The 19,129-nt window shown below is 44.0% G+C and overlaps 1 long non-coding RNA gene across 1 annotated transcript; it reads right to left on the minus strand.

Moving 5' to 3' along the window:
• Positions 1-779: 779 nt before the first annotated feature.
• Positions 780-4,573, minus strand: LOC144165753 (uncharacterized). Its single transcript, XR_013321502.1, has 3 exons — positions 4,172-4,573; positions 3,963-4,085; positions 780-2,913 (listed from the first exon to the last, which is right to left on the minus strand). It is a non-coding gene; the product is annotated as an uncharacterized LOC144165753 (long non-coding RNA).
• Positions 4,574-19,129: the final 14,556 nt, after the last annotated feature.

Here is a 19,129-nt window from a genome sequence, read left to right on the forward strand (position 1 = left end):
ACCGACTGCGTCACAGTTTACACCGCACACATCATGCTACGCATGCAGTTATATGCTTAGAAGTTCGTTTGTGTATTTTGTCTCGTCCCGGCTATTAATTTTCACAAGAAAAACGAAAGCCTCTTTGCAGGAGGAGAACGACACGAAACCTGGAGAACTAAATCTACCTCGTGGCGTCTGCCTTACATTCTATATGTTTACACTGAAATGGCCTTATTTCAAATTATGGATTGCAGTATCGGGAAAATCCACAGCGTTACCCCAGCTAACGTTGTTATTTTCCATAGTAATTAAAGTTCACCGAATGACCTGCCTTCTCCTGCTGGTCCCCCCGTTGCTGTTTTCCTGCACTATTGGTGTTCAGGAAGAAAAACTACTGAAAAACGGGCAGATGTGTTATTACTCGCTAATTAGCTATGTCACACTGGATAAACAATACGGAAGTACACTCTTAATCTGGTTCCACGTAAGATCCACTTAGTAACTGGAACTTTTTTGCAAAAAAGTTCCAGTTATATATTTGGAACCGTGTTCCACATATCCTGAAAATTAAGTGGAACAGTGCCCCACATATTTTTGCAACTAAATTATGTGGATCGGTGTTCCAAATAAAATTATGCGGATCACTGTTCCAAATAAAAGGGTAGTTTAAGGTACTGGAACATTGATCCATGTAAAATTATTATGGAATTTATCCGGTGCGCCGTTCCAGGTACCTTCAGGCCAGCTGTTTATATAAAACTGTGTTCCTATAGGCATTGGGAAGCTGTCTATGGGACTCCACTTTTCCAATATTTCTGCTTTCCTGTCGGTATACACCGAGGTCATATGCCAGGCTGGCGGATGCATTGGTATCAGCAGGAAAGTGCAAGCACCATTTTAACACAGCCTTGATATATGACCCGCAGTGATACCAACAATTGGAAAGCAGAAACCACCGCAGCAGTGTGGTCCCTGACAGTTCCCTACAGTTGCCTATAGGAGCACAGTTCTATATAAAAGTTGGTCTGAGGCACCTAGAGCGGCACACAGTCTTTGGCTTCACCCGCAGAATCCTCTTCTGACTTTGAGCTGCATGTAAAAGAAACAATATACTTGCAATAAAATACGCACGAAACCAACTATTATGACTCATACACTGCTTTTCAATATACTATACAACTTTATTGGGTGTTAGTATGCATACATTTCAGATTTGAATAGCTGTCTATTTTAAATTACACAGAAAATGACCAACGTACAAGGAATAAATACCATAACGATAACACTAGGCTCCAAGTGGCATTTTCACATATTCACCGTTACTCAAAAACATGGATAATAAAGACGGTATTAGGGGCAACTGCTTCACAAATAAATTAACGTGTGCGTCTACCGCGGCACTGACACAGACATGCAACAGTGAGCATCAAATATGCTGTCTTATCAGATAAACCAAGGTAATTCAAAGGCGGAATGACTCATTGCGCTTGCAATACTATGTTTACGCATAACTGTTTGGGAAAATGCAGTTGGCTATTAAATTGTAGGGAAAGGCCTAAAAACAAGCCATACACGGTTGTATTATCACAAACCTACAACAGTGCAGTGCAAGAGTTCAGGAAAACAACGCTCGAGCCAAGATTAACTATAAAACATTTTGACACGAGAGGTCACATGTGGCAGTATGCCACCATTAAAATATGATTATTAAAGATAGTAGTCTCCTGACACCAGACGTAAGTGTAACATCAAGCTATTTGTAGGCAAAATAGACTTTATGAGCGTCCTGAAAAGGCCTGACTTAAGGCACGTTACTTGCCCAAACAATTTGTAGTTGTTTAAAATAATTCATCCCACGAAACCTCACAAAAGCCAGCGTAAATCTTATATAATTTTGCAAACCAGGTACCTGGAAGCATGTCACACATATTACAATTTAACAAGCAGACTAATTATATATGTCATCAATTCAAGCGGGAACAAGTCAGACATTCTTAAGAAGCAAACAAGCCAGCGTTGAATCATACAGGTGACCAGTTTTACAAAGCAGACTTGAAAGCATTTTTTCCAGCCTCAACATTTTACCTTAGGTAAAATTCACAGTTGCGTGCTATAAAAACCCTCCCGTCTTGCTATCAGTGTAATTGTGGCCAAAGCCCTGCTTCTGCCAAGCAAGAAATGCAGCTTTGTTCAAAGAAGAAAACTTGTTCTAGCCAAATACGCACATTTTCAATTCTTCTAGGTCATGGGTGTCAGCTCATATCCGGTACTAAAATTTATCAATCAAGGCGGAAGCCATCTGCGTAAATAATCACTGTCACTTTTGCATCAGCAGCAGCACTGCCATGAAAAAAAATATCATGAGCTACACTTGAATAATAAGGACGCGACAATGGGGTGCCACGAATTACATTAACACCCACTATAGATTCAAAGGCAGCCTGCGCATTGTGCCAATGATGAAAAATAAGGCACGACTTCAGTGTTCAGTTGACATGAAACTTGCACGTGAAAGTAACTTAAACCTCTTCATCTGATTTCACCCCCTTCATGCCTTTCATCTGACCTCCTTTATGCCTTTCAAGAGATACTTTAACCTCTACCAATAGTTTAAAATCACAAGTAGAGCTGCACACTTCAAGTATTTCAAGAGAGACTCCAACTTAAATGACACCACGCCGCTGTCAAACTTCTCATGCTTTCCAAGAACTCCCCGCAAAAGTCCCAAGAACTCTCCAAAGGCACACAACCATATGAACATGATGACACGATGAAAAAGATGACATATTCGGCGAAGAGGATGACCACATCCTGAAGTGACAATGCAGGCGGCGAATCCATGATGTGTTTCTTGTGGGCAATATTGATGCCGCCAGTCCCTTCTCTCAGAATAACCGGGCCTCGAAAAGACTTACTGCTCACCTCATGTACCTTAAAGGAAACAAGAAAATTTTGTTACATGGTTGCTTTAAATGAGTGAGTTGCTTAGTCCCTTTCATAACACAGAAATTGATTTAAAATCAGTGATTTCTTTGGTTTTTTTCTGGGAGTGCTGCTAAAGGTGAAAGTGCGCTAAACAATATCACCACAGACAATCAATGAAATTGTCCTGATTCTGGAAAGTATCTAACTTTGCTGCCTCGGTATCCCGAATATAAGGTTTTTTTTATCCTTGAGAGGTTTCGTTTATTAATCAAATAATAATTACTATAATCACCTTTCGGCATTATATTTTACACACCTCTCTGCAAAAAATGTTCTCTGTACTGTATAATGTGCTCCCTAGGATGCTGTAGTGAAACTGGCTTATTAGAACTTACAGCTAAACGATGTTTCTACCACAAAGAAATAAATGGCCAGTCATAGGAAATCATAAATATCGCACTGTAGCAAAAATTTTTTGTGGAATTAGTTCCCCCTAAAATATTTCCCTCTCGATATGTATTACCTCCATGGTTCATAGTGGTATGAGGCAGAAGTTGAGCTGACTAATGCTGAACTAGGCTGTTGCACAATTTTCTTATAAATCGCAACTATAGCACATTTTCTTGCAGACGTCACTTTCTGTGCTCTAAACAATTCCCTTTAAAAAAATTACCCCTTATTTAACCACCTGTCAAAATCCAATGCAAGCATTACTCATGCTACGCCTGTATTTGGGAGTATTATTGGTGCTACGGGCGTATTACAAGCGGGAAATTTAAATCGTCAGTTGCCACCATATTGTTGTAGCAGCAACCACGTTGGGCGTGTCCGTGCTGTTGGCAAATCACAACAACTCTGAAGGTGTAAAAGCTAAATATTTACAAGAATAAAATACAAAATAGTGGTTTTCTTGGCCACTGTTGGAGCATCCGTAATAGGCGGAATGTGAACACAATGGCCAATATTGGCGTTCACGATAACTTCTTAACACTGAGATTTTATAAGGACGAACAGACCCAGAAATTGAGTCTCGCAAAAACAAAATGCCAGCTTACCCATCCAAAATTAAGACCCGGGTGTTTCTGCCAGGGCCGTCTCAAAGTGCACTTCCAGGAAAGTTTCGCTAACGTGTTCCGAAAAGCTCCTACTGTCACCTTGAGCCACAGGCCAAGCTGTCACTGAAACGAAGTTTCAAACCATTAGTTATAAAGAAACTGCCAAAAAACGCGCCATGAAAGACCCAAAAATGGCAGTGCGTACTTACTTGTAGAATGCAATGATTTCATCCCGTGCAAGAGCTTTAATGTGTTGCCTTCTGATGATACACTTCCAAGAAGGGGTCCAAATACAATTAAAATGACCATATGCATTCCTTGTACCACTGTTTTAGGTCTATCTTCGCCCTATTGCCTAGAAAATAAACAGTACAAAAATATCAGAGAATAAATTTATGCCTTGGTTTACCCAGGGAGCACGAGAAAATATTGAACAATGTCTGATTCGTTCCACGAAAGTAGAATGTCTTTTTTACAGCGGAAGCCCTGGTAATCTTTCCTTGCTAAACAATTTGAGATATGAAAATATTTGAACATACTTTAAGCTCACCTGTCCTTTGTCTATGCGAACTGGTGAATATCTGCACAATATGCACAACTCAAAAAGTACTCTTTTGTGGCTTATGAGCTCCACAGGGCATTCAGCCAGTGAATGCCACAGCCATGACTTCGCAGGAGCATGTAAAGAAAGGAAATAATTTGTTTTCATTTTTTTTTTGCAGAGGAACAAAAACATTTGTCACAACCTATCAGTGGAGGGCCAAATGTCTCCACAGTCAGCCATATACTCTTTCTATACAGGTCATAGAGTATGAATACAGAATGTAGCAATCTGCTTTTGCAGTATAATTTCTACGTTCAAAGGAGAACAGAAATGGATTAATGTTTGATGCACATCATGATGCAACAACTTTGCACCCGAGCGTTTTGAAAATTATTCCAACTCTCGAGCTGCCACTGACATTGATAGCATAAAATGGCAGGAATGGATTATTTTTAAACTTACTTTGTGACGTTAAAACTTCTAATAGTCCACACGTGAGTTTTATGGGTAATTATTCTGAGGTCTCAGGTTACCACTGACATTGACAGCATAGAAACGGCAGCACACTTTCTGCGTGTTTCCACCTGCCTTCCCCTCCGCAAAAGTAACGTTTTGTTACTACGCTACTGCTCAGACAACCACTTTCCCTTGCATTTCACTACACGTCAGGGAGCCAACTAACGTTGACTAGTGTAAATAGACCATCTGAATTCATCGAAGGCATTGGAAGAAACAAGGAACAACTACACACACAGCACAGATAAGCGTAAGCAGTGCTGCCGCCAACGCCTTGAACGCACATCAACATTAGGCGGAATAGCGTGATTAGCACAGTAAATTTATGGCTCTCAGAAGACCAACACAACGCAATTAACACGGAAGTTTGAAAATACCGATAAGTCTAAAGACAGACGCTCCGACAAACATGTTGTGCAGTGTGTGCGCGTGAGACAATAGCGTGCGACTAACCCGAGAAGATTCAGTACCGCTGACAGCTACAGCAACCGTCAATATACAACTAAGCAACACCACACCATAAGGCGACATGCACACTCGAGAAATGCGCGCACCAGCCACTTTCTAAATAGCACTTGCTAACGTACGCAGTCAGAAATGTCCAGCCGACTTCGACCCACAAACACACAAGCTTAAGTGAATAACGGCCGCAAACGTTTCTCGCATCGAACAGGCAGCGGAGCGGCACGTTTATCGGACTCAGTGATGAACAAGTCAAAGAACAACAACCGTTACCAGAACATAAATAAGCAGCACTGACCTTTTTTGCGCCTCCCGGCAAAACTTCACTTCGTCGAACAGTAAATGCAGCCCGAGGACATGAAGAAATCCGCAGTCTCACGCCACAACCAAACTGGTAACCGTTCCCGCCAGTCTGACCGACAGTTCATTTAGTACATCAGGCGCATAACGCGAGCAATCGAGAAAACCGCTATAGAAGGCCACTGGTGGCGCTGCATGCGGACGAAAAAAACTAGCTTCCGTAAACGTTGAGACGTAGGGGCGCTGCTGTCGTTAAAAGTGTTCACGCAGTCCCGTTTTTCCCTCATCGTCGTTGTACCCGTTGCCGTCCCACTATACCATGCATCAACGCAAGCGGCGCTGCCATACCTGCCCTTCAGGAGAGGAATTAACCAACCTTCTGGGCGGGTGAGGAGCATCGCTAGGCGGATGTGACGTCACGTTTGCTCGCAGCGTTCCCGCGCGGTATGTTTACATTTTTCCGAGTGCTGCCTACACGGCGTACGCGCGTACGTGCCGTAGCGATTCAAGTAGTCTTGTTCGACTTCTGCGGTCGACGCAAGAATTCATAAACTGGCGATGGTTGTCGCCCTGTCAGTCGTCGTTCAACAGCTCCAGCGTCTTCTGGCACTACAGCTTTGCAGTTATCTGTGGGCGTTCAACTGTCCACCATCGGCCGACCAGGTGAGTGTTTTTGGCGGGTTCGCAATCAGTTCGCATATCTCCTACTGCAAAGCTTGCTTTCTGCTCGTGGCAGTTATATTAGCGACGTTTACGAAAATCTTAACGGCGCGTTCTCCCCGTCGTACATTATTGTCGCTGTTTATGCTGCTCGTTCGCGTCTGTCGGCGATCGCGAGCTGTTGACGGTTTGTTGCACGGCGCGGAAACTCGCTCGCATTGCAAACCCGTCTCGCCCATGACGTTGCATTGTCTCTTTAATGTGGCGTCATTAACATCACTTGTTTTCCTCGACGCTTTTTCTAGACAACGTGCCTTGTGCTAACCGATCTTAATATTGTAACGAAAATGAACTTGCAGTACGATCTGTTGGTGAAGTTAGGAGCGTGACAGGTCCCTGTTGGCAAGGTTTTCGTGTGTGCGTGTGGTTCGTGAGGGCGTTGTAACACGCGACTTTAGCCTGTTGCACTCGTTGCTGCATCCAGCACTTTTGCTGTCAGGAGTGCCTGCCAAGGAATGCTTACGTCGTTATGTGTTTTCATCTCATCAATCGGCGTTCAATAACCGATGGAAATTCAGCGGGAACGACCCGGATAACGCAGGGCGGGCAAGAGCACTGCTTGTGTGGTCTTCGCTTTCGTTTGCCCTTTTTTTAGTCATCCTAGATTGTTTATTTACTGCTGCCTCAATGGTGCTTCATTCCTCATGTTCCATTTATTTCTCTTGCAGCATCTCCTGACTGCAGTCACGGTGCCCCTAGCCTGCCCGCAGCACTCATCCTGCCATTCTAGTGGGAACTGCCATTCTAGTGCAGGCCACTTGTCACAACCAAACGGGTTCCCGACTTTTCCTGGCTTCTATTTGATGGTATACTTTAGATCCACCAGTGCGTTCTCACTCCGTGTACATTTCAAGCGAGGGTTTACAGTAACACGGTAGTTGATAGCCATGAAGACAGCAGCGTGTGTACTAAAAATCAAGTTTAGTTATTTATGCCAATGTCAAAAAACCAACCTGGTCTATGCATCCATTCCAGCCTGACATTTTCAAATACAAGTCTTTCAGTAGCTAGTGAAACAATGAAGAGGTAGGGATAGCGCATGCACTGCTTAATTACTACCTTCATTTTTTTACTGTTGAAAATTTATGGATGATGCTATATGTACCACCTAGTGAAGTCCCACCAGAAATTGTTATATGCACTACCGATATAGCACAATCTATGAGGTGGGCTGGCGTGACCTTCGTGCAAACAGCACCGTACGTGGTTTCCGTCACGACAAAGTTTGCACTGTAGTCTTGGGCGTGTAATGGGTTATGGCTGACCGCAGGGCCGTTTACAGTGCTTTCCAGCTTCCAGTGGAGGCAGGAACATAAATTACGTCGTCGGCCAGGGCACAGTACATGGTGTTAGTCAACACCATAGATATACCGTGCCTCGGATGGCCGCGTCATATATATATATATTTTTTAATTTTACTTTTGAGTTTTGTGTAAGCAAGGATGTATCTAGTGCCCCTATGCTGTCTATCCTTGGTTTTTGTAAACACTAAGTAATATCGCACGGTAGCTTTATTCATCGTAATGAGATTTCTCAGGTGCCAGATTGCTCAGATCTCACATGGTTTCCTATGGCTGCAGGGATGTACAATGTCTTGGGTTCGATTCTTGGCTGCCGGGGCTGCATTGAATTTATAAAGCCAAAAAAAAATAACCTTCTGTACACAATGTCTTGGTTTATGCTAAAGATCCTTGAGTGAGAGGTCTACCACACTGCCCTGTGCCTCATAGTGCGAAGTGACCTCAGTTTACTCGATTATGATGCAATTACTTAATGCCTTCTCATGTAAACTCTTGAGTGCAAACGGGAGAAGGTGCACCTACCTCGCCTTGAGCTGTTAGACCAAGTTGCCTTTTTCGCACGACATCTAAGCTGTGTGAGAAAGCCATACAGGGCTAAGAATGTTGTAAGAAATGCCTCTTACGTGAGGCAGCTCATACATAATGTTTAAAAAAAGCGTGTCACATTATTTTGCCGTAAGCTCTTTAAACGTTTTACACCCCTCCTACCGCCCTGCTTTTATTGTTAATAAAGGCGCTTTGCATATGTAGACACAGGAAAATGAAGCAGAAAGACATAGATATTTTTTTCAGCTGCACAGTGTCGCAGGCTATGCACCTGACGCAATGCTGTTTGTTCATCACGGTTTGCACTGTGCTTTGAAACAGTTTGTTACCAAGGTCCAAAGATTCACTTGGCTATTTCATGTCAGGAATGATACAAAGGGATCATCTGTGGAAGCAATGCCCATCTTATTCTTGTCCTTTTGTAATTTATGAGAGCTGCTGCAGCCAAGCATTCTATGGTATATTTATGAACTAGAAAATACATGGAAAAGGCAGTCTCTAAGCTGGAAGGAAACTATCGAGTAGCATATGCATTTAGTTTAAATAGTGGCGTGTTGCCCAACTGCTGGGCAACCGCATTAAGTTTATGCCGTGCTTGTGATTTGCTCAAGTATGTGAACTAGTCTTAGGCATTTACGTGTTGATAAAAGAATTCCGTGCTATCTTCATTCATTTACTGCAACTCGTTTGTGCTCATGGGGAGCATTCGGAATATGACCCTTAGCATGATAAAAATCAGAATACGCTTTACTCAGTTGGACTCAAGATATACCTGATCAGGACACGTCTACTGAATGCTTAAATACCTGATCACATAAAATATGGCCAACTTAACAAGCTGCAGGAAAAGAAGCAACCCCATTCCTTCACCATAAAATAAAAAGAAGACAAGAAGAAACTATTTTACATTTGCAAAAGGTCCAGGCGAGGCTGTTGTTTCTTACACCTTCAAGAATACATTAATACTGTTGTTGTTTTACAATATAAAGTGAATTTTCCTTACATTACTTAATCGACTTCAGTTGTTTTCCTTTCTGGGTGACCTATGAGACCAAAGGTGCAATGTAATTAACAGTATGGTCATGTTGGTTGTAAACATGATAGAAAAGGAGCACAAAAATATGCATGCCAAAACTCAGGACTTTTGTTGTGTTGTTTTTCATTTATAGTTAATTTTGTTTTGTCCTATGGCACAATGCAATTCTCGAAACCAGCTTTCCTCAGAAACCTATTGAGCACAATTTTTCATACTAGGCAACATTACATGCAATGGCTGCACAGCACTTTCTGCCTGAATATAAATGTGGCTAAAAAATGTCTTAGTTATTTTGAAGCAGGCAGTTTTCATTGCCAGTCAGACAAAATGGGGCCAGATGCCATCTGTGCAAAACCGCATGTGACCGCACCATGGGAGGAGGAGGACAAACATTTTACTGAGCCTTTAAAGGCCCCTTAGGGGACGTGGTGACCGGCGTACCGGTGTCCGCAGCAGCCCTCACCGTCACCACCCGCTGGGTAGACAGGTCGAAGCTGCCCAGTGCCTCAGCCCAGTGCCCACCGTCTGCTAAGAGAGGATAGGGGTTGTGGGGACAGTTCCAAAGAAGATGGTCCAGTGTTTCCACTGCTCCACAGGCCGTGCAGTTGGTGGAGGGGTAGACGGAAGGATAAATACGGTGCAGGTGGTAGCGACATGGGAGGGTATGGGTTTGCACCAGTCGCCATAGCCGTTCTTCCTTGTTGGATAAATCCAGGTGTGCGGGGGGGAGCTGGCGGCGTGAGAGGCGGTAATGTGCCGTAATGTCTTGGAAGGTCAAGAGACTGTCCCAAGCTGATAGGGCTCCGTGAAAGGGTTCGAGGCTAGGGCCTGCTTGGACGGTATGCTCTCGAGCGGCCCTATGTGCTGCCTCATTTCCCCCCACGCCCATGTGGGCCGGAGTCCAGATCAGCTTTATTTGTATGGTAGGAGGATTTTTGAGGAGAATTTTGAGCGCCAGGGGCGAGATCATGCCTCTGGCGTAATTTCGAATGGCCGTTTTCGAATCCGAGATTATAGTGATAGGGGGCGGCCTATGTGTAAGGGCTAGCGCGATAGTGACCGGTAAAAAGTGCAAAAGCTCATGGGTACGTTGTCTGCTCCAGCCACTTTCGGTTCGAGATCTCGCCTGGCCTCCTGTACGCCGGCGGCTTTCACGCGTGTGTGTGCGTGTTGTTTATTTGTCACAGAGTGCTAACCTTTCAGAGAAGCCCCTAGTAGAATTCATTGTTGTTACACATGGAATGTGCGATGCATGAGCGGTTTTTTTTTTAGTGGAAACAGATAAACAACAAGCACAAGCGCGCGTGAAAGCCGTCGGCATATGGGAGGCCAGGAGAGCTCTCGAACCGGAAGTAACAGAACTCCGCGGGAGTTGACAATGCACCCATGAGCATTTGCACTTTTTACCGATCACCTATTGCCGCCTCTTCCGCCTCAGCGGTCAGTTGGTGCGGTCTGTTAGGGATTTAAGAGGAGGAGTGTTGGGATGGTTGATTACTACTGCGACAGTGTATGCATCCTGCCATCGATAGCAAGCTGCGTCCACGTAAACCGTAGTGGGGTGGACGGGGTATTTCTCTGTAAGTGCTTGTGCTCGTAGTTCCCTAGGCTGCTTGTTGAAAACAGGGTGATATTGCGCGGTAAAGGGTGGATAGTGAGGGAGCCATGAATGTCGGCTGGTACCGGGAGCCTGTCATCACAGAGGATAGGGGCTTTAAGGTTAAGAGTAACAAGGAGAGTGTGACCGGTGGGGGTGGATGAGAGCCTATTTAGCTGACCGATAAGGTGGGCTTCAATGAGTTCCTCCGCAGTATTGTAAATGCCGAGTTTCTCGAGTCTGGCAGTGGTAGTGCTCTGAGGGATTTGTAGCGCCGTTTTTAGGTCTTTCGAATGAGGCAGTTGACTTTAGAGAGTTCGGTACGCGAGGGCAAGAGATACGGGAGGGAGTAAGTGAGAAGGCAGAGCCCAAATGCCTGTATCAGCCGGATACGCTCCGTTTCTTTGAGCCCCTTGTTGCGGGCAGCAATCCTGCGGATGAGGGCGATCGTCTGATTCACCTGAGAATTCAGCTGTGCTAGGTACTTAATGTTTGCGAAATTGCGCTGTATGCAGAGCCCAAGTATTTTCAGGACTTCCACTTGGCGAACATCCCTACCATCAATGCGGACCTCAATGGTGGGTGTCTGGGCCGGGTTGCCGGTTGATTTGGCGGGGTGGATTAAAAGCTCAGATTTTTCAGGTGAGCATCCAAGCCCAACTTGCGCGGCGGCGGTAACTAAGTCAGCTCCCTGTTAGAGAACCTCCTCTATTTGAAAGTCGCTGCCTCTGGTGGTCCACAGTGTAATATTATCGGCGTATATGCTGTGGAGTAAGCGAGGGATCACGGCGAGCTTACTGGGAAGGTGGATTAGGGCAATGTTAAATAGGAGTGGGGATAATACTGCACCATGAGGCGTGCCAATGGTTGGGAAATGGATAGTGTCGGATTGTAGGTCACCGAGCTGAATAACAGCCGTGCGGTTCGAAAGGAAGTTACGGATATAGTTGTATGTGCGGCGACACGGAGTGAAAGTGGCAACGTTACACAAAATAGCCTGGTGTGATACGCGATCAAAGCTTTCTAAAGATCAAGTGCCAAAATGGCTCAATCATCTACCTTTGAAGGGGCAGCGATAATTCCGTGTTTGAATTGCAGGAGTACATCTTCGGTTTCCGCACCATGGGAAGTGTTGTCCAGTTTTTTGCAAATCGCTTGTTAGCCCTACGGGAACCGCAGCATGTGTAGTGACTGCCATAATCTTTGTCTCAGCCTTATAAATTGACGTGAACCTTTTTCCTCCTTACTTAAAACAGATTTCCTTTTTTGTTGTTTGATCCTGTTTACAGCAAGCCCTTTTTTGTAGAGAAAAGGAACTGCCACCTGAAGAAAACCACCTCTGCTTCAAAAATGCACTGATCAAGATTAGTATCATACTACAATGAGAACATATAAATGTTAAAATGTAAAAAATTAGCCATATACACAAATAACTAATGAAGTGTGCCGCTGCACAAATTGGTTTTCAATACATAAACAAAGGAGTGCTTCAAAGAAAAAGGGCAGGGGTGTTTTCTGGTCTGCTTCACTACAACCTAAAATGATGCTTTGGCTCTCGGTAAGATTAAGTACACTATTTATATGGTACTAGGAAGTGTCCAAGCAGCATTTCTGACTCGCTCCGTCTTTCTACGAGCATTACTGACAGTTTCTCTCTTGTTGATCGAAGAAAGGAGTGAAATGCGCTGAAAGCATCAAATCTGCATTCGCACCGTTCAGTTGCATGGTCTGGCTCATTAACAAGGAACCACACGACAAACAGACGTGCTCACACGTCAGCTCAGAGTTGCGTATCGAGAAATTCTGGGCGAGCTAGAGAAGCTTGCCAGGTCTTGCACTTAAACATCAGTAAAGCATGCATTATGCGACAAACCAACGACGACAGAAATAGCTACCTTCATACTGGGCAAGTGTTCGAACCACTGTGGCGTGTTAACGCCGTGATCAGAAAGTTGCCACGCCAGTTTGACAGCCCTGGCGCGAATCGTGTGTGTCAGTCCGGCCCACAATTGAAGACTTCCGCGTTATTACTGTGATTTGTTGCAGCCAGATTGGTGGGATCGACCCATGGATGATCGGTCAGAAGCAGTGACAAGCAGCCATTTTGACCCTCCGAACGCTTGAAAGTACGTGTAAACATATAAAAAAAGTGTTGCTGACTGCAGCTAGATAATGCTATATCGGTGGTGGGTATAGCACTTCATAGGTTGTATTCACTGGTGTGGCCCACAAGTGGGCGACCCTGTGTGTGCGCCGCCATGTATGTGCCGCAGCATCTGTGATACGTCGGACTCCATGAGATTGCGGTAATGGACCTTTTTCTATCAGCAATCTGCACATGCGCGGGCTGGTAATCCGCCATTCTGGACAGTCGTCTCGGGCAAAACAAACAAAAGGGTGCCCCCTCCACTTGTTGCTGGGGTAGCAGCTATGCTTTCTAGTGATGCACGTTTTTATTTCTTCTTTTTCGACAGCATGTGGTGAGTTGTGCGTGCACACAAAGGATTTCAAAGGAAAGGGGTGAAAACTTGAGGTTGACCACGGTACGAGCACATGGCTACCAGCAAGGGGGTGAGCGGTGCAAGCATGGCACAACTCGGGAGATGGCATCACGTGCACTGGCTTCATTTAATATAAATATAGAATATAACTATAAATTGGCATGTCAAACTATAAATTGGCGTGTCACTGTTGGCGTGTCATTGGCGTATCAGCTGAATCATTGTTCCAGAGGAGGCTGGAACAACTGTGCTATTGGCTCCGCTTGTTCCCAGGCTTGGGTTGCGACATCAGTGTCCTGACAGCACCACACCTAGCTTGCTCATCCCAGAGCTTGTAGTCTCCTCCTGATGCATTTTTCTTGCTCTTTGCTCCGCCTCCTTTCCATCTTGAGGTTCATGCTTAAATACTCTCATCATGTCTTTGCAGCACCTGCTGACTGGGCTCTAGCCTGTGCCTGCTGGTGAAGAGAAGTTTGCTGTGAGACGGGCACGTAACTCCTGTTGTTAAAGTGAAGCTTTCAGGACCTCACTGATTGCATTCAATGTGGCTACATAATGCACTGCAGGAAAGCTAACTTTACACAGTGTTTTTCACAAAGCGATGAGGATGATAAGCAAAAGCACATGCACCTCAAGAAAAAACGCTTTCCATGGTCATAATGGAACCAGTGTCCCTTGCATTATGAAACCATTGTCTGTCAGACTGCGCCCTTCTGATACGGTCGAAGCAGTTTAGATTTTGGACTTTGACTCAAGTCGCAAGAGAGAGAGCGAGAATAAACTTTAATTAAATGCGCAAAATGCTTCAGAGAGGTGTCCTCATTCCAGGATGCCTTGAGCTCAAGCCGCGTTGACAGTCCTTTTGATCAGGCGCAGCTGACCTTCGAGGCCAGAGCTGGCCAGAAAGCTTCGAGTTAGAAAGGAACATCAGTTTTTGATCAAAAACTTTATTTTTACAGTTATGATGATAAGAATCGGGGGATGCATGTGGTTTTTCATTGAAACTGTAGATATGAAATTTGTTTCTGTGTAATATGACTCTATTCACATTTATTTGGATTTTTATGTTTGATTTTACAACAGCCTTTATAAAAAAACTGCTGGAGGGGCGCAGCTGAATAAAGTACCAGTTAAGTGTGCACTAGTCAAGGAGTGCACTAATACTAGCATTATCATTCTATCTGGTCTGTAGCAGAAGTTACAGCCACGTGAATTTGGGCCTAGAAAATGGGAACCAGGAAAACTGGTGTTGCCGTCCAGGCCCAAACTTCAAACAGCTGTCACTTCTGCTACAGAGCAGATAGAATGATAATGTTAGTCTTATGGCAGTCAGTCCTTGATTTGTGCACAGTTCACCGGTACCTTGTTCAGCTGCATCCCTCAAGCAGTTTTTTTACAAAGGCTGTCAAAAAATCAAACATATAAGCCAAATAAAGTTTAATGTAGTTGTTTTACACAGAAACAAACTTTATATCTACAATTTCAATGAAAAACCACATGCATCACCCAATTTGTATCGTCCTAACTGTAAAAACCATGTTTTTTGTTTTGTTTAAGACCAGGTGTCCACTTAGAAAAAAAGAATTTGAGTTTTTTGGTAGACAGCCCGGTAAAAGACCTCCCAAAAGCAAAGATTGTGGTGTGTTTCCACCATACTACTCTAGAGTGCTGGTGGCAACTGCCCTGGATGAACTGCTCTTAAACTTTATTTCAGGAAATGAGTGAAGATCAATCCCCTTTTACGGTGGGGTGCTACATGAATGGTTCATTTTTAGCCACTAGATTCAAATGTCATGTCTTCATCCTCTCTCTAAGGGGTTTTGGCACCTCCCCTTAAGGGTGATTGACCTTGACTTGTGACAGCCACGCAGCACTTTTTTCATTTGTAACATCATGGCAATTCGCAGTCCCACTTCCAGTTTGTTTCCTCCTACTGTGTACTGTGGAGTACAGACTGCTGGGTGGTAGTAGTGTCGCCAGCAAGCAGTCCTCTAGCTCCCACGTTGCTGTTCATATATACCATCCAGCCACACGCCTGGTTGATAAGAAAGTACAGTGGCTACTAAGACTCCCAACCCTTAATTTTGTCCATTTGCCGTATTCTTCGTCTCTGTTCAGCTGCGTGGGAAGGTTCAGCCGCAGCTGCTGTGCTCTTCTATTGCTCAGTCTCCTATCCAGAGAGTTCCTCTCACAGTTATGTGCAAATCTGTGGTTGTCAGTTTCGTCATTGCTCTCTGTTACTTGTTCTGTCATGTGTTCATTAGTTGCTGTAATTAATTGCAAGTAAAAAAAACGTGCACGCTTTTGTCTTACGACAATAATGGCTTTTTTTTAACGTTTTTTGAACTGTTAAAAAAAAACACCCGGGGGCCTCTTGCTAGTGCATCAGACCCCCTTAGAAGTAGCGATTAGTTATAGTTCACGACGGGTATGGGTGGGAAATAGCAAGGGAAAAATAGTGGGTCGGTATATGAAATGCAGGAGTGTGTCCCACACTGCCTCCGCTAAATTAGGTGGGTAGGAGGGATGCAGGAGATCATTTAAGGAATTTGGTTGCAAGTTAGTGGGAAGGGTGTCTAGGAGAAATTGTCTTTCAGTTTAACTCAGTTTTCTCGCGAGGGATTTCTTGCTAGATTGTCATCTGAGCTTGGACGTTGCCTGTTTCAGCTATCACTTACTTGCATGCTGTTTGGACTTTTGATTGCAGTGGCTTTGAAACTTCGCCGCTTGATTTTGCTCGACGAAAGCTTCGCGTTCAAACTGTCGTCGTCATTAGAATGTGAGGTGCACCATTTTTGTCTAATTTTGCATCTCGATGCACCGCTATCCAGATTCAAACTACTTCGACCATGTTGCAATGGTGTCACGGAATAGATGTTGGTTTCACACCGCGAGGGTCCTGATTTGTTTCAGACTGCAGGAAGCGTTTTTTTTTTTCTGCACTTCTTTACCCACGATCATTATCATTGTCAGAGAAAGTTGGATTTTCTGTAATGCCTTTTTGGCATGGCATATTCCACTGGTGAGGCATAGAAAGTTTTGCTTTAAAATCAGGGTCTTCAAGCACTTTTGGTCCAGTGAGTAGCAATCTGCACGTATTTGTAACCATACAATACTGAGTTAGCACCCTTCGATCCTTCCTGTCTTGTGCCAGCAGTCTCGTCATCCAACACATGAAAGTGCCCTCGACTTTTGCCCGCACTTTTCACTTATGCCTGACCCAATAACTTTTGTTGATTTCCAGTGTTGCGCATGTCACATTTTCATTCAGGGTCACCTTGGGGCAGATAAGCGCCTGCTTGTATTTTTATCAAGTGGTTTTAGCCACGGCGCATACTTCGCACTCTTGTGTGAGCAGCATTATGGTGCCTTGTTGCTTGTCCAGCAAGTGATGTGATGCCATGTCAATAAACATTCTTCAGTGTTTGTGATGACTTTGGTGTTTTCTTGGCTTCACTTTCATATGGTGAGAGTTGCTATCCATCAAGAAGCATACACTTACAAATGCTAGGTATTCTTATTTTTTTCTTAGGAAGACATTTACAAAGTTTCGTTGGCAACACAGGATAACATCAAAACAAATAAAACCAACTAAAATGGCAAATGTGGCATATTTTTAAAATTAATAAACTGGAAAAACAACAGCACGAGAAAGAGAGCACGAAAAGTGACAGCACTGCCTGTTGGTATCATTTTGTTGTTTTCGTGCTAAATATTTTCAAATAAATAAATATGCAAGGAATGCAGTTGAAGTAGGGTAACTTTTTATTTGAGCTTGTCTCTTGGACATACAAGTACATTTCTTGAATCGATTGCTGGATGCAATTTTCGATATTAGGCAAGCACTGGATTCTCGAATGGACACAACAGACGTGTGTTCAATTCTTATTTGCAATTGCATTGTGCAGTTTAACCCGTACAAAACATTGGTTTAGGTAGAACAAAAAAAATGCCTGTGTGCCAAGATTTCGAAGCACGTCAAAGATTTATAGGTGGCCTGACTTAACCTATAGCCCTACACTGCAGTTACCCTTCATAGCTGGCCCAAGTTATGCTGAGCTTTTCCTCGTGAAACCTAAAAAGTTGAATTTTGATGTTTACAGCTACGCTGTGCAATGTATAAGCCTAGCATAATTTACTCTTCAGTATTTTTACTCTATCCAGGTTTTATGTTTATTACACCACAATAGAAGTTTGCAGCCAGTGTTGAATTGACGAGCGTCAACCAATTCAGGTTGAAAGCACAAAATGCTCTAACAGAAATCGCAGTCTTCACATGTGATCAAATACGTAGTTCTTCAACACTAAACAAGGCTACTGCAGAATGCTAGGAGCGTAAAATATACTCGATGAGGTGCAGTTGGCCAGTGTGTAATTTAAGCAGCATTGTTTTAAGACAAACGGGAATTGGTGAAACAGCCATGAGCTTCTGACAGCAGCTATCATCGTGACTGGCCAATTCACCTGAGTGGGGATGCTGCGGCTATGTGCTGGCCTAATGAATTGCCAAGAAATTTAAAACTCATTGTATGTCGGGTTGCTTGTAGCTGTGGACTTTTGTTCAGTTTAAGGTCATAATGCGCTCCCTGGGTCCACCTTTAGTCAGCTAGACCCACTGAGCTATAGTGGTGTCAAGGATGTGGTGCTGGACTTGCACTAGGGATGTCCTGGGTTTGATTCCCATGTGGTTTGAACTCTTCCCAAAGTTTTGAACTCAATCCACTCTTTGCACTGCCGGCCGGTTTAGGAGCTGTTGTGCTAGTACAGACAGCGGATAGTGGCTTCTTAGTCAATGGGCCACTTATTGCTTTCGCGTTGATAAGGTAGAGTTTTCAAGATTGTGTGTTACGGTCGGTTACGCTTGCCACATTTAGGGTGCTTAAATCCGACCATGTGCAAATTGCAGGCCTGTGATAAATGGGTACAGGTGATTATCTAGATGCATAAAACTGGGCCTACTGTCAAGGCATGCCGTGAATTTGTTGGTGGAATGGACATTTACAAACATGTATTCGCATGATTTCCACTGCAGCATAAAAAATTGAGGTAAAAAAGGTGCATTGTAATAAAAGGTGCATTGTAATTTTGCAGCTCCAATGTAGTACACTACATAAGACCAGCACTGCTTCCCCTTGTGGTGCTTTGGACGGCTCACAGCAAAGTCCACTAAGCATCAGAATCAGCTAGTGCTTGATGTAGTTGCTACATCTATTCCCTTTGAAACACAAGCTGCTAGACACCAGATTTCCCTACACTAATAACATTAGAATTGGGTTAGAAAAGTGAAATGAACTGGAAAGCTGTGGGTGAAAAGTATGATCAACATGACAATTCCAACAGGGACAAGACCACCCTGTTTTGGGAGCTTAACCCCAAAAGACCAAGGCACTTGGCAACGAAAGGAGCCCCAGCTGAAAACAGAGCAAGGCCTCATGGCTTGTGGAGGGTGCTTCTCGTGGTAGAATATAACTGCCTGTCATCATGCGATTTCGACTGCCCAGGAGTCTTCACCACCACTGTGGTGACATTGAAGGAAGGCGACAGGAAAGTGTCCGCAAAGTCGCACATCAAGGCTACTATTCCTGTTGACACTGGACAGATAAGAGCCAAAATTACAACTAAACTAGTTTTCTGCACAAGAAAG

Source organism: Haemaphysalis longicornis, unplaced genomic scaffold, assembly GCF_048455015.1.
Source record: "Haemaphysalis longicornis isolate Haplotype H1 unplaced genomic scaffold, Haemaphysalis longicornis Haplotype H1 scaffold_15, whole genome shotgun sequence".
Taxonomy (NCBI): Eukaryota; Metazoa; Arthropoda; class Arachnida; order Ixodida; family Ixodidae; genus Haemaphysalis; species Haemaphysalis longicornis.